Raw genomic sequence first — 16,336 nt, forward strand, 5'->3', positions numbered from 1 at the left:
TTTTAATACGACCCGCTACCGTGGTATAGTCAGTGAATTTGTACACGGCGTTGTCATACCAAGCCACACAATCATTGATGTAAGGCATGTAGGGCAGTGGGCTAAGAATACAGCCCTGTGGTGTTCCGGTTCTGATGGAAATTGTGATGTTCTTGCCAATCTTCACTGATTGGGGTCTGGAGATGAGGAAATCTAGGATCCAATTATACAGTGGGGCATTGAGGCCCAGCTCTTCAATTAGTTATTGATTAGTTTTGAGGGGATGATTGGGGTCATTGCCAAACTATAGTCAATAAAGATGTCACTTATCTGACATCTAGCAATTACCATAGGTTCTGGATACTGGAGGTTTTACTCTACATTGACACTGAATGGAAATTCATTTTTTGTCTCTATTTCAAAGATTGGAAATAAACAGACTGAGTTGGCCACAGTGATCTTGATGATCTAGTGAGATTGTGATTAGGGAGAATCCAAAGAGGCTTTATGTTTAAATTACTGGGAGTCACCATCTTGGAGAACCTTTCCTGGACCCATCACACTAATGTCATTGAGAAGAAAACTCATCAACACCTCTACTTCCTCGAGTTTGCAGAGATTTGACATGACGTCGAAAACCTTGACAAACTTCCACAGTGGAAAGTGTGCCGACCGGCTGCATCATGGTCTGGTATGGGACCACCAATACCCCTGAGCATAAAGCCCTGCAAAAGTTAGTGGACACAGCCTAAGATATCACTGGCAAAACCCTCCCCACCATCGACAACATCTGCAGGGAATGATGCTGTCAGAGAGCAGCAGCAATCATCAAGGATCCACACTCTGTTCTCACTGCTACCATCAGGAAAGAGGTATCGGTGCCACAAGACTCGCACCACCAGGTCCAAGAATAGCTGTTACTCCCCCACCATCAGACTCCTCAACAACAAACTCAATCAGGGACTCATTTATCACTGAATATTTATTTTCGGTTGTAGCGGCCCGCACCTCGGGCTGACACAAGAAATGGCCATCGAACGTGGTGACTAGCAAACCATCGCGCAGGCTGAAATGCCCATTTCCATAGGCTACCAGCAGAGCAGTGAAACTGGCCAATCATCACCGGGGGCCTGGGCATCTGAAGTAACCAATCGACAGCTGGCCCACTCAAGCCACACTCCAGTGGTGACGCGGTGGCGGAGCTGACTATATAAAAGGCAGAGCTGCAACTGAATAAACTCAATATTGAATGCACTCAACTAGTGTGTGTGTCTTTTTTCTGCGGATTCGAGCTACAGCCTTAGGGCTATAACTGAGAGTTATATCCTAGCTGTAGCCATAGTGACCTCACTATACTGTATTGCACACTCAGTTTGTTGATATATTTTTCTTTGTTTTCATTTCTCTCTTTTGTATATGCATCTTTTCCTAAGTACAGTTTTTTGCACTACCTATACGTACAAATTCTGCATGGCCCGCAGGAAAAAGAATGTCAGGATGGTATGTGATGTCAAGTCTGTGCTCTGTCAATAAATCTGAGGCTTGTCATCTAACCAGCCGTGGGTAGAAATGATCTGCCAATGTTTTGGTCAGGCTCCTTTATCAAGACTTGAAACGTTGACTGACCACTTCTACAAACGGACGCTGCCTCATCTGCTGAGTTCCTCCAGCAGCACACAACTCCCGGTCCATTGACCATGGACAAACTCCCGGACACAATTCCCGGACCATTGGCCATGGACAAACTCCCGGACACAACTCCCAGACCATTGGCCATGGACAAACTCCCGGACACAACTCCCGGTCCATTGGCCATGGACAAACTCCCGGACACAATTCCCGGACCATTGGCTATGGACAAACTCCCGGACACAACTCCCAGACCATTGGCCATGGACAAACTCCCGGACACAACTCCCGGTCCATTGGCCACGGACAAACTCCTGGACACAATTCCCGGACCATTGGCCATGGACAAACTCCCGGACACAACTCCCGGTCCATTGGCCATGGACAAACTCCCGGACACAATTCCCGGACCATTGGCCATGGACAAACTCCCGGACACAACTCCCAGACCATTGGCCATGAACAAATTTTTTCCTTTGAATTTTAATGGGTTCATGGGCAATTTTATTTTGGTGCATAAGATCTTTTAACAGGTATAATGTGCAATAGTCCAGAAAAATCAGCCTGCCCAGCAGAATCAGATTTTATTGTTATGATCATGTCATAACATTTGTTGTTTAGAGGCAGTATCAAACATTTATATAAAACACAGAAAAAGATGAAGTAAAGGTGGTGTCTTTGGTTCATTGATCATTCGGGAATCTGATGGCAGCGGGGAAGAAGCTGTCCTTGTGCCACTGAGTGCTTGTCTTCAGGCTCCTGTACCTTCTTCCCGATGGTAGCAGAGTGAAGAGGGCCTGGCCTGGATGGTGGGTGGCCTTTGAGGATGGAGGCTGCATTCTTAAGACACCGCCTCAGGTATATGTCCTCGATGGAGTGAAGTCTGGTGCCTGTGATGACGCAGGCCGAGTTAACAACTCTGGAGTTTATTCTTGTCCTGAGTGTAGGCACCTCCATACCAAACAGTGATGCAGCCAGTCAGAATGCTCTCCACGATGACGTACCGAATCTCCTCAAGCACCTCACATAGTATAGCCACTGGCGAGTCTTCTCTGTGATGGCATCAACGTGGAGGCTCCAGGACAGAGTTGTTAACACCCTGGAATTTGAAGTTCTCGACCCTTTCCATTGCTGACCCCTCGATGAGGACTGATTCGTGTTCTCCAGATTTCCTCCTGAAATCCACAATCAGCTCCTTGGTTGTTGCAAGCTTCTTGTTGTGACACCACTCAATGAGTTGATCGATCTTCCTCCTGTACACTTCATCATTGCCATTTGTGATTCTATCAACAACTGGTGTTATCGGCAAATTTGTAGATAGCATTTAAATTGTGCCTTGCCACACAGTCATGCGTGGAGAAGAGCAGTGGGCCTAGCATGTATCCTTAAGGTGTGCCTGCATTGATTGTCAGTGAGGAGGAGATATTGTTTCTAATTTGTTCTGATTGTGGTCGTCTGATGAGGAAGTCAAGGATCCCGTTGTAGAGGGGGGTTCAGGGTTTGGAGCTTGTTGATCAGCACTGAGGGAATAATGGTTTTGAAGGCTGAGTTGTGATTGATGAGAGCAGCCATAGATATGAGTTGCTGTTGACTTGGTGATCCAGAGGTAAGCGAGAGCCAGTGATATAGCGTCTGCTGTGGAGCGATTGTGACAAATGGTGAAATGTAGTGGGTCCAGTCCTTTGCTTAGGTACGTATTAATTCTGGCCATGACCAACCTCTCAAAGCATTTCATCACAGTAGATGTTAGTGGTACTGGGCGATAGTCATTGAGGCAGCACACTCTGCTCTCCTTGGCATTGGAAGGGTGGAACCTCCACATGGACAGTCAGTGCCTTTTACCCAGGGCAGGAATGGCAAACACCAGGGGACATCTGTACAAAGTGAAGGGAGGAAAACTTAGGGGAGAAATCAGGGGTAGATTTTTTTACACAGAATTATGGGTGTCTGGAAATCCTTGCTGGGGATGGTCATGGAGGCTGGAACAATAGAGACTCTTAGAAGGAACGTGGATTAAAGAGAAAGAAAGGATTGGGGGAAGGAAGGAATTAGATTTTTTTGGTAGGAGTATATAGGTCAGCACAACATCAAGGGCAGAAGGGCCTGTTCTGTGCTGTAGGGTTCTATAAAGAGTGGCCAGATGGAGGAATGCTCTATCTTAGGCATTTAATTTACTCAAGTTTGTATTTACTGTATAAACTGAAGAATCAGAATTTATTGTCATGAACAAGTAATGAAATTTGGTGTTTTGAGGCAACTTCATCGTGCAAACATGCATATTATAGCATCTTATAACATTTACTATAAATTTAAAAATTTTTAATAATAGAGCATGAAAAATCAGGCAGTGTTTTTGGTTCATTGATCATTCAAGAATCTGATGGCGGAAGGGAAGAAGCTGTCCTTGTGCCGCTAAGTGCTCATCTTGAGGCTCCTGCACCTTTTCCCGATGGTAGCAGAGTGAAGAGGCCATGGCCCAGGTGGTGGGGGTCTTTGAGGTTAGAGGTTGCTTTTTTAAGATTCTGCCTCATGTAGATGTCCTCGATGGAGTGAAGTCTGGTGCCTGGAGTTTATTCTTGTCCTGAGAGTTGGCGCCTCTGTACTAGGCAGTGGTGCAAATGGCCAGAATGCTCTCCACGGTCCACCTGTAGAGGTTTTAGAGAGTTTTCGGTAACATACCAAATCTCCTCAGACACCTCACAATGTGTAGTCGCTGGTGAGCCTTCTTTGTGATTGCATCAACATAGATGCTCCAGAACAGATCCTCGGAGATGCTGACACCCAAGAATTTGATTGGAGAGAATTTTGACTCCAGGAACTGGAGGTAGAATGGACCCTGTTGGGAATTTCTAAAGAATGAGAGCAGGAACAATATATATGAGCCCAGTGCCACTGCATCCAGAGAAGGATGTCGATCTATTAATTTCACTGAAAGCTGGTTGGAATTTCTGATCAGCACGATGACTGTAATTGGACTCATACAGCTGGCAGACTTTGCTCACCACAATAACTGTGGCAACAGTTTTAATTTCTACCCTGTTCCTGGTTTGGTCTGTTTAATTTTGTAAAGGAGTTAATAATCCAGCAGCCCTTAGCTTTTTTTAGCAGCCAGGGTCCCATTCGGCACGGACCTGAGGTTGTTTCACTCAAACTCACTCAGAACAATCACCCAGTTGCACTGTTTGAATTAACAAAGGTTGCTACCTTGAGGAAAGAGAGATAAGTGCCACAGACATGCACCACCAGGTTCAGGAGGAGCTGCTACCCCTCCACCTCAACAACAAACTCAATCAGCGACTCATTTAAAGATCCTTACTTTTACATACAAACATAAGAAATAGGAGCATGAGTCGGCCATCCAGCCTGTCGAGCCTGCTCCGCCATTCAACCAGATCATGGCTGATCTGTTGATAGGCTCATCTCTACCTACTTGGCTTTTTCCCATATCCCTTAATTCCTCTGTTATGTGAAAATCTATCCAACTGTTACTTAAATATATTCAATGAGGTTATTTCCAGTGCATCAATGGGCAGTGAACTCCATAGATTCACCACCCTCTGAGAAAAGCAGCTCCTCGTCATTTCCGTCCTAAATCTATCACCCTGGGTCTTGAGATTATGTCCCCTAGTTCTCTAGTTTTGTACATTGATATTTTTCTCTGTATTCCACAGTAGGTTTATTTACATCTATTTATTTGTTTACATGTGTACCTTGAGTACTGTTTATCTTGCACTACCAGTAAGTGGTAATTCTGCCTCGCCCCACCCAAGGAAAAGAATCAGAGTATGTGATGCCATATATATACTCTGGCAATGAATCTGAAATCTGAATATTTAAATCAAGTTTTTTTCACAGCTTGAAATAGTGTGCCTGAGAGATGAGGAAGAGGCAAAATCCAAAAAAGGATTGGTGGGGGGGGGGAGAGGGGGGGTGCAGGGAAGACCAATTTGAAGTTAGTTTTAAAAGTAAGTTGGTCACCGGTGCACAAGTGGCGAAGTGAGCAGGAAGGTGTTGTATTGGTGAGATACCTGAGGTTACTGGGTTTGGAAAGGAAAGGTAATGTTTATGCCTGGTCTGGCTTGTACCTGAGTCTGGTGTAAGCTGGTAACAGTGGACAAAAAATTTTTTTCAAAGGTTTCCTTCCTGAAAAAAAAATTGGGGATTATGATAGACAACTTCAAGCTGAAGAAAAAGACCATTTCAGATTTGCTGTATCATGTAGAAAAAGTTGGAGAAACATTAAATTAACTTTTATTGAATTTAACATGTTTAACAGATTAATGATGCTGACACATTACGTCAAGTCAACTGACCTAAAAATACTTTGTGCTAAATTTCGTTTGTACTTAGCATCTGATGCCTCTCATGTCAGTGTCCAACAAAAGTCATCTGGCATTGATGGATTCCAGTCACCCTGATACAGCGTTTCCATGGTCGCAATGTCCTGGTGAAACCTTTCATCGTGTTCATCACTGACTGCACCAGGACCAGCCGGGAAGGAGTCCAAGTGTGAATGCAGAAAATGAATTGGGCTGACCAAAGCAGCTTGCTTTGTGGGTAATGTGCTAGTGGACTTAAAATATGACAGAAAAATCACAAAAATAGGTTATATCTAAAAGATGGTACGTGTTAGGAAAATTTTAAGGTGATTTGGTTTCAATGGCCCAAAATCCATAAAATACATGCAAAATTGTTCAGGAAGCAAAATCACTGTCCAGTGATATTAGTGCAGGGAGGTTACAGCTTTGTATTTAATTTAGACATACAGGACTCTAACAGGCTAATTCAATCCTATGAATCCCAATGACACCCCATTGCCCTACACCCCAGTACATTTTTGAAAGGTGGGAGGAAATTGAAGCCCCCGGAGAAAACCCACACAGACACGGGGAGAACGTACAAACTCCTTACAGACAATGTGGGATTCAAACCCAGGTCACTGGTGCTGTAAATGTGTAATGCTAACTGCTACGCCAACCATGCCACCCTACATTGGCCGTACACGTTGGTCGGATCTTAGCTGGAGTAATGCAAGCAGTTCTGGTCCCTGCACTCTGGAAAGGATGTGAGAGGTTGGAGAGTAGAGAAGATTCACCAGGATGTTGCCCAGGGTGGAGAACTTCATTGGTGAGGAGGGACTGGAGGAGATGGGGTTAAGTGGTTTATGGACAAAATAGGCTGCAGAGGCAGGTAAAACTGGGCATGAAGATAGTTTGGAGGAAGAGATTTAGAGGGAATCTGAGGGGTGGAGATTGGTGACTACCTGCCATGCTTGACGTCCAAACGAACACATGAATTGTCTTGGCGTAGAGGTCTATGGCCATGTGCTGTAGATGGGATTAATGTGGATGGTGCCTAATGGTCATGCTGTACGTGGTGGGCTGAATGACCTCTGTCCACACTGTGTGATTCAGACTTCCACAACATTGCCTTGTAGAGCAGTTTGCATAGTTTCTGATACAGCGAATTTATGGTCTGTTGATACCTCCTTGATGCACACAACTCCTTTATCTTCTCCCACGGATGGGCAATGGCCTTAGGCAGCCTGCCAAGTTACAATCTGATCTGGAGAGTTCCCACAGTAGACTTTGAGTCCATGTTGAATTAGTTCTTGACCTTGAACTCCAGGTCCTTGCTGATTATCGAAACTGATGGGGCTTTGGATTCTACTTATCTGCTGTCCTTGAAGGGAGTGACCTTTAAACACTGATAGCTCTTTCTCCTCCTGAAAGCCATAGCTTTTATTCTGAGGTTCATGTGTGTCTGCTTTCGTGCAAACACCTCTGATACATTGATTAGGGCCCTGATAAATTGTGATTGGAAATATTCCAATTTGATTTCTGCAGTGAAGCGTCTCAAACCTAAAATGTTAACTAACTCTCTCTCTCTCTCTCTCTCTCTCTCTCTCTCTCTCTCTAATATCAACTAATTCTCAATTCATTGAAGCATCTCTGAAACCCTTCAGAACTTAACTGGCCCCTTACAATAATTTCCCTTGTCGATTTTGGTACATCACTCACACAATTATAATGGAATAGAACCCACATGAATCAATGCCTGAAGGGCAGGAATCAAGGAAACCAATGGATATTAACAGCCAAACAATAGAGCTGATATCATAGCCCACAGATATATTTAATAGAACCAATCTACATGTATCATACAAAATACTCTTTTATACACCACAGATGAGAAAGTGTAAAGAACCCGAATGGATCTTTCTGCCCTGAAACAGCGCTCAGGAAGTTGGCTACAGCTGTTTATTGTATATCATTATAAGTTGATTTTTAATGAGAAAACACTAAAAACAGTGTTGGCAAGGATGTGTTTAAAATGAGGAACGTTGTAGTGGCCTGCGAACCGAGTCGCGACCCAGCTCACAAAATGGCTGCCGATCGTGAGAGCCCTGCAGGGACCAACAGGACCTCCCACACGGCAGGAAATGGCGGGCAACAGCAGGAACGCCAGGCAGTTGGAGGCCAACGCTGCGATGACATCACTCCTGTCGTCAGAGGCAGGGAGTAAATATAAACAGATCTGGGAGAGCGACTCGACTGTGTGCATGTTGTTCTTACTCCACACTTTGCATAGCGCGCACACTACATTGGTGACCCCGTTGGACCCAAAGATGATAAACCAAGCAGCTCTCCATGAGGTCTCAGTCAACCTGCCAATGTTCTGGGCATCCCAGGCAAGTGTTGTTCAAACAGGCCAAGGCTCAGTTCTACCTTTGACATATCACCTCCGCTGCCAACACCCACTACTAATACGTACTGAACTCACTCGACCAGGACACAGCAGTGAGGCTTGTCAATTTCCTATGGCAGCCTCCAGAGCAAGGCAAATACGGTGCCCTTAAAGAGCTACTAACCCGAACTTTTGGGCTATCATGACACCACTGCGCTCCCCATCTGCTCCACATGAATGGTTTGGGGGACAGGGCCCCATCCGCTCTCATGAGTGAGATGCTTGCACTCACCGAGAGGCACAAGGCTTGCCTGCTCTTTGAGCAGATTTCCTGGAGCAACTGCCCAAGGATATCTGACTTTTGCTCATTGAAAAGGACTTCAGTGGCCCAAGGAAAGTCGTAGCCCGGACGGACGAGCTCTGGAGAGTGAAGAAAGAAAATGGCGCCTCAGTGGAACAGATCACCAAGCCCCGACCCCAGCCAGCAACAAGACCACAGTAGATAGAGAAGCAAGGGGACCCTCCTCCAACCAGCTATATTGTTATTACCATCAACAATGGGGTGTGGGGGCCCATTGATGCTGCCCACCCTGCGCATTTCCGGGAAACACCATGGCCAGCTGTGGCCTACGACACCTGGAGTGCCATGCCAGGTCCGGGACTGAGGGCAGCAAACAGCACCTCTATACAAACTTACAACACCCACACCATTCCCCTCAATTTGCTGGCCACTGATTTAAGTGTATGGTGATATGTAATTACACCGGGGTCATCCCGGTGACCTTGTTTATAAAGCAGTCCAGAGCTACAGTCTAGCCTTCCAGGTTCGTCTTGCAGAGAGACAAGACCTCTTAGTATGCATATTAGTTTATTAAAGCTGTCTTATACTCGCACTTCTGGTGTGGTTATTGTCAGTACAATTTAATAAACTAATATGATAGCTACTAGGATGGAAGCTGCTTCTGCTCCAATGTGCATTCCCAACCACTCCAGAGCCAAGGAAAGCAGACACCAACAGCAGTTTCCCCAGTACCACGGAGACCTGACGCTACCGGTGGGATCCCCCCTAAGCCCGCTGCAAACGTCCCAAAGCCAGAGACTCAGCCAACAGCCCCAAGCACCCAAGTTACTCCTCCAGCAGACCCAAGCCCCACAGAGGCTCTACCAGCAGCTCCCAGTACCCCAGGGTCTGCCCTTGCTACACCTAGACCCAGAGACCATGTGGAGAATGGGAACAACCCCCGGGGTGCCCCCACATTACCTAAGGGACCAGAGACTGCGGCTTAGCCTTGTGCTGCAACCAGACAGGCTGGAGCTCGACCCCAGAAACCCCGGAGCCGTCACACACTTCAGCTGCTGGCAGAGATGCTTTCTGAATTATGTGGAGGTTGCTGAGGCATTGGATAAAGAGCTATTAATGCTGCTGTTAGCATAGCTGGGAGACCACACTTACTCCCTTATACAGCATACCAGGTCCTAGCAAGAGGCAATGAGCACTTTACAGAGGCATTACAGTAAGGGACATAGCAAACTCCACTCCCGGAACAGGCTCATGACCAGGTCACAACAAATAGGGGTGTCTGCCAGACACTTTATACTCTCTCTGAAAGACCTGGCGAGAGGCTGCAACTTTAAAGCAGTATCAGCTCAGGAGTATGCGGAGGACCTTATTAGGGTCAGAATTGTTGCGGGCATACGGACCACTGAGACGAGACATCGATTGCTGGAAAAAGGAATGATGGGGCTAGATGAGGCAGAGACTATTGCACAAGCTTTAGAAAGCACCAGGAAATAATTGGAGGAGTACTCACAGTACCCTGGGGCTGGGACAAACGTCACACTGCTGGACTCTCGAGCCCCACGAAAAGAAAAGTATGCTGCCTCACAGGAATTCACAGCAGGGTCCCAAGTGCTTTTTCTGTGGACAAAGAAAGCACCCCAGAGCCCTCTGCCCTGCCAGAGAAAATGTCTGTTCCAACTATGGAAAACGTGGGCATTATACAAAAGTCTGCAGAAGCCCCAAGGCCACAGCCAAGGCCCATTCTCATGCTAATGAGAGGCGGGAAAGCTCTTCTTTCTCCACAGACAAACAGAAGAAGAAGAATGCCATGTGCAGCCGGCCATCTTGGACAAATGCTACAGAGCAGAGGACAGAGTCTTCAGGAGATGAATATGACACCGAGTACTATAGGATGGAAGGACACGAAGGACACGCCATACTTGCTTCCCTACACATGAATCAGGCGAGTCCACATAATTTATCTGATACCACTTGTGCATCAAAATTAATGATGTGAGTGTGAATTGCTTAATAGATAGTGGAAGCACTGAAAATTTTATTGACCAGGGGTTAGTCAATCGCCTTGCTCTCCCCACATGCCTGAATGAGCACCAGATCCTGTTAGCAGCCAGCAGCCTTGCGACTGAGGTAAAACAGTTTTGCAGGGTTACTCAAGAAATTCAATGAAGGGTTCAAATGACTAGTATTCCCTCACCTCTGTGCCCCGGTACTATTGGGATTAGATTTTCAGTGCCAGTTAGAAAGCATTACAATAGTGCACAACGGGCCTCACCCCCCACTACACCTTACGAAGAAACAACACTGCAGCTGTCCTGACATAGAACCCCCTCCGCTGTTCACACACCTGACCCCAGAATGCACACCAATAGCCACAAAGAGCAGGAGGTACAGCCCAAGGGACAGAGCCTTCATTAGGTCAGAGGTCCGCAGGCTACTACAAGAGGGCATCATAGAGCAGAGGACCAGCCCCTGGAGAGCCCAAGTGGTCGTAGTAATGTCAGGAGAAAAACTGCGCATGGTGGTGGATTACAGCCAGATAATCAACAAATTTACACAACTAGATGCCTACCCCCTGCCATGCATAGCAGACATGGTCAACAACATTGCACAGTATAAGGTGTTCTCCACCATAGACCTGAAGGCAGCATACCACCAACTGCCCATTAGAAACAGCGATCGCATTTACACGGCATTTGAGGCAGACGACAGGCTGTATCAATTTCTGTGACTCCCTTTCGGTGTCACCAATGGAGTGTCTCTGTTTCAGAGAGAAATGGACCGAATAGTAGATGAGTTCCAACTGAAAGCGGTGTTCCCCTACTTAGACAATGTGACAATCTGAGGCCACACTCAGGAGGATCATGACATGAATTTAAAACGCTTCTTCCAGGCAGCCGAAGAAAGGAATCTAACATACAACAGAGACAAATGTGTCTTTAGCGCCAGGAAGATGCCAATCCTGGGCTACATAGTGCAGAACGGGGAAATCAGCCCAGACCCAGCCTGTATGCACCCTCTCCTAGACCTCCCAGTGCCACACATGCTGAAAGCACTAAAATTTTGGGATTGTTCATTTACTACGCCCAATGGGTCTCCAACTACGCCGACAGGGCCCGCCCACTTATAAAAGCCTCAGTTTTCCCACTGTGCCCAGCAGCCACCAGAGCATCCAGGGACATTAGGGACCATATCGCTAAAGCTTCTATGCAGTCCATCGATGAGTCGATCCCGTTTCAAGTAGAAACGGATGCATCTGATGTGGCTCTGGCAGCCACCCTAAACCAAGACTGACGACCGGTGGGCTTTTTTCTCGCAAACCCTACATGGGTCAGAGGTAAGACACTCAGCAGTAGAGAAGGAGGCCCTAGCTATTGTGGAAGCAGTAAGGCACTGGTGACATTATCTGGCGTGCGAAGACTTCACCCTCGTCACAGACCAACAGTCTGTGGCTTTTATGTTCGATAACCAGAACAGGGGGAGAATTAAGAATGACAAAATCCTGCGCTGGCGGATAGAATTGTCTACATTTAACTACAACATTCTATACCGCCCCAGGAGACTCAATGAGCCCCCGGATGTACTGTCCAGAGGCACTTGAGCCATCCTTAACCATATATCCCAGTTGCAGAGCTTACACAATGAGCTGGGCCACCTGGGGGTCGCTAGACTGTTTCACTTCATTAAAACCCAAAGCCTCCCATTTTCGGTAGAGGAAGTGAGGTCAGTGAACAAGAACTGCCCCATCTGTGCGGAATGCAAACCGCAATTTTACCGGCCAGTCAAAGCCACCTTGATAAAAGCTACCAAACCTTTTGAGCGCCTCGATTTTAAAGGCCTGCTCCCATCCAATAATAGAAATGTCTATTTCCTAAACGTAATAGATGAATATTCCCGTTTCCCCTTCGCAATCCCGTGTTCTGATGTATCAGCAGCCATTGTTATAAAATGCCTCCAACCCATCTTCAGCATATTTGGGTACTCGAACTACATACACACAGACAGGGGTGCTGCATTCATGAGGTACAGCAGTACCTGCACGAGAGAGGGATTGCTACCAACTGCACTACAAGTTACAATTCCCAGGGGGAATGGACAAGTTGCAAGGGAAAATGCCACTAACTGGAAAATGGTTCTCTTGACCTTAAAAGCAAAAGACTTGCCTGTTACTCGATGGCAAGAAATGTTGCCAGAGGCCCTACACTCTATACGTTCTTTGTCGTGCACTGCCACTAACATGACCCCACATGACCGTATCTTTTCTTTCACAAGGAAAGCCACGACGGGCACAGTGCTGTCTAAATGGATGATGACACCAGGACCTGTTCTCCTCCGGAAGCACTGCAGACTCCACAAAGTGGACCCGCTGGTGGATCAAGTGGAGATGAGGCACGCGAACCCTCAGTACGCCTTTGTCACATTCCCAGATGGAAGAGAAAACTAGGAGGCCATCAGGGATCTCACACTGGCTGGATGTGTGAACAACGCGGAGGAAACACAGATGTCTACGGATCAACAAGGACCGCGGCAGCAGTCACTAGAACAGTCGTCCATCGAGTCACCCAGAGGACTATACCACCCACCCGTAAATCAGGACCCTGGGTATGCCCGCCCCACAAAATAGACTTGATGGCAGGACTTAATCCCATACAAGAGGATCCCCAGCCCACACGGCCACATGGCCATCTAGTACTTCCCACTCCCACACCTCCACCAAGAAAGGCCGAAAGGCAAACCACACTCCCCATCCCTATACCACTACCGAGGAGGTCCAGAAGGCAACAGAAGCCACGAAAAATTTTGGACTTACGAACTTACAAACAAGGGAAGGAGGATGGGGGGGGGTGCGGGGCGGGGGGTTGTGGATAACAATTTTTTAAGGGGGGGTGAATGTATATAAAGGTGAGCTTGCATATAAAGCAGTCCAGAGCTACAGTCTAGCCTTCCAGGTTCGCCTTGCAGAGACAAGACCTCTTAGTGTACATATTAGTTTATTAAAGCTGTCTTATACTCACACTGCTGGTGTGGTTATTGTCAGTACAAAATAGATTTTTACTGTACTGGCAGTGGCACAACTGCTCATGAGAGCCGATTTCCTGTGCGCCCACTTGCCTATTAGTAGACTTAAAAGGGCGGCATTCGGTGCACGCTAGAACTTTTCAAGCGATGCCCCTGTGGGAAGCCAAACTACCAACCCCCCACCTCGACTCCGTCCCGCTGTCCAACGACGCCTACATCCTGGCGGAGTTCCCCGCAATCGTGGCGCCACAATTCTCCATGGAACCAAAGGACGGGGCAAGGCACTACATCCTCACTGTGGGCCCCCGCCACTCCAAGGCAGGATGCAATGCCTCCCCCCAAAAAACTCACTCTCGTCAAAGAGGAATTTAAGAAAATGGAGGAGTTGGGGATAGTGCAGCGGTCAGACAGCCCATGGATCTACCCCTGCACATGGTCCCAAAGGCAGCAGGAGCGTGGAGGCCGTGTGGTGATTATTGACGCCTCAATGAGGCCACTACATCAGACGGATACCCCATGCCCCATATCCAAGACTTTACCACCAACTTAAAAGAGGCATGGGTATTTTAATCAGGGGTTATCATCTAATCCCAGTGCACCCCAAGACCTCCATAATCACCGCCTTCAGCCAGTTCAAATTCATGAGCATACCCTTCAGCCTTAAGAACGCTGCTCAGATTTTTCAGCAGCTGATGGACGCGGTGGGCCGGCACCACCCATTCGTGTTCATCTACCTGGACGATATCTATTTCCAGCTGCAACCATTCAGAGCACACAGGGCACCTCAGACAACTGTTCACCCACATGCAGGGGTTCAGGTTGACTATCAACCCCGCCAAGTGTTAGTTTGGGCGGGACGCAATTGACTTCCTTGGGTATTGATGGAGGCCGTTCAGCAGTTCACAAAACTTTGCACTATGAAGGGACTGCAGGAGTTCTACCATTAACTTCTACCATTGATTCATACTGGTCGCAACTTGGATTATGTACCCCCTTTTTGAGCTTACGGTGGGGAAAAATAAAGACATTGCTCAGGATGAGGAGGCCTCAGAAGCGTTCCAGAAGGCAAAGGACGCTCTGGCCAATGCATCCTTCTGGTTAACGCACCCTTCTGGTTCACCCCAGACAGAAGGCACCAACCACCCTCATGGTGGACGCCTCCAGCACAGTGGTTGGAGGGGTCCTCAAATAGCTGATCGGTGGACAATAGCAGCCCCTGGCCTTTTTTAGCAGGCACCTCTGGCCACCTGAACTTAAATACAGCGCCTTTGACCGGGAGCTATTGGTGCTGTACCTGGCAGTCAGGAACCTCTGATTCTTTCTGGAAGGCCGACAAATCAAGATCTTCACCTTCCACAAAGTGTCTGACCCGTGGTCAGCCAGGCAGCAGAGGCACCTTTCTTACATGTCTGAATTCATCACGGATATCCAGCTCGTCGTCAGCAAGAGCAACATGGTGGCTGATGCACTCTCCCATACCGCTATTGAGTCCATCCATGCCCTATCCCAGGGCATAGACTGTTCAGCCTTAGCGAGGGCAAAACACGTTGACTCCAAGGACGGTACTTTACGGGTTGCTGCTGGAGGATGTCATCATCCCCCCCCTGGCAACCAGACGCTCATCTGTGACTTCTCCTCCGGCAAACCCCAACTCCATATGCCGGCACCATGGAGGTGGCATATCTTTGATGCGGTGCACAACTTGGCACATCTGGCCATCAGAACGATGGTAAAGATGGTGGCCAGCAGGTCAGACAATGGGCCAAGACCTATGCACTCTGCCAGGCATCCAAGGTGCAAACTCACACTTAAGCACCTCCCCAGACTTTTGAGCCAGTGGAGCGTAGGTTCAGCCATGTCCACATCGACATCATGGGGCCACTACCAATTTCCCGTGGGGTGAGATACCTCCTCACTATGGTTGACTACTCCAAGAGGTGGCTATTTGCGGACATGATAGCCAACACGACCATGGAGACCTGCCCCAGGGCACTAATCAACACCTGGGTGTCCAAGATCAGAGTCTCAGAACATCTCACCTCTGACAAGGGAGCACAGTTTACCTGGGGCTCTGGGCGGCACTGGCCAAACTATTGGGAACCCAACTTCACATACCACAGAACATCACCTGCAGGCCAATGGGTTGGTGGAGCAGTTCCCCAGACACTTAAAAGCAACCCTGATGGCCCAGCTAATGGGAAAATGGACTGCCTTGGGTCCTACTGGGGATATGCACCATGCCAAAAGAGGACTTTAATGCTTCCCCACCAGAAATGGTCTACGGCACACCCTTGGAAATCTCAGGTGAGTTATTTGCTGCCGCCAAGGATCTGGAAGTCCCCACGGTTGCAATAAAACAGCTGAGGGAAAGACTGGGTATCCTAGCCCTTCCACAGCCTCTGCCACATGGTCAGCCCAAATCTTTTGTCCTCAAGGACTTGCACACCTGTGAATGGTTTTTTTTTTGGCGAAGTCACCCCTCCAATACAAGGGCCATACAGAGTCCTCAGGCATAATGGGTCGATGTACGTATTGGACAGTGCTGGGAAAAAGGAAACCTTCACCCTCAACTGCCTGAATCCCGCCTATATAGACATTAGCCAGCCAGTCGAGACTCAGCCCCCATGATGCGGTGGTAGGCCACCCAAAGTGGCAACAGACACTCCAATCGCTGGTTCTGGGGCAGGGGGGTCATGTAGCGGCCCACATACCAAGTCACAATCT

Source organism: Narcine bancroftii, chromosome 2 (assembly GCF_036971445.1).
Source record: "Narcine bancroftii isolate sNarBan1 chromosome 2, sNarBan1.hap1, whole genome shotgun sequence".
Classification (NCBI taxonomy): Eukaryota; Metazoa; Chordata; class Chondrichthyes; order Torpediniformes; family Narcinidae; genus Narcine; species Narcine bancroftii.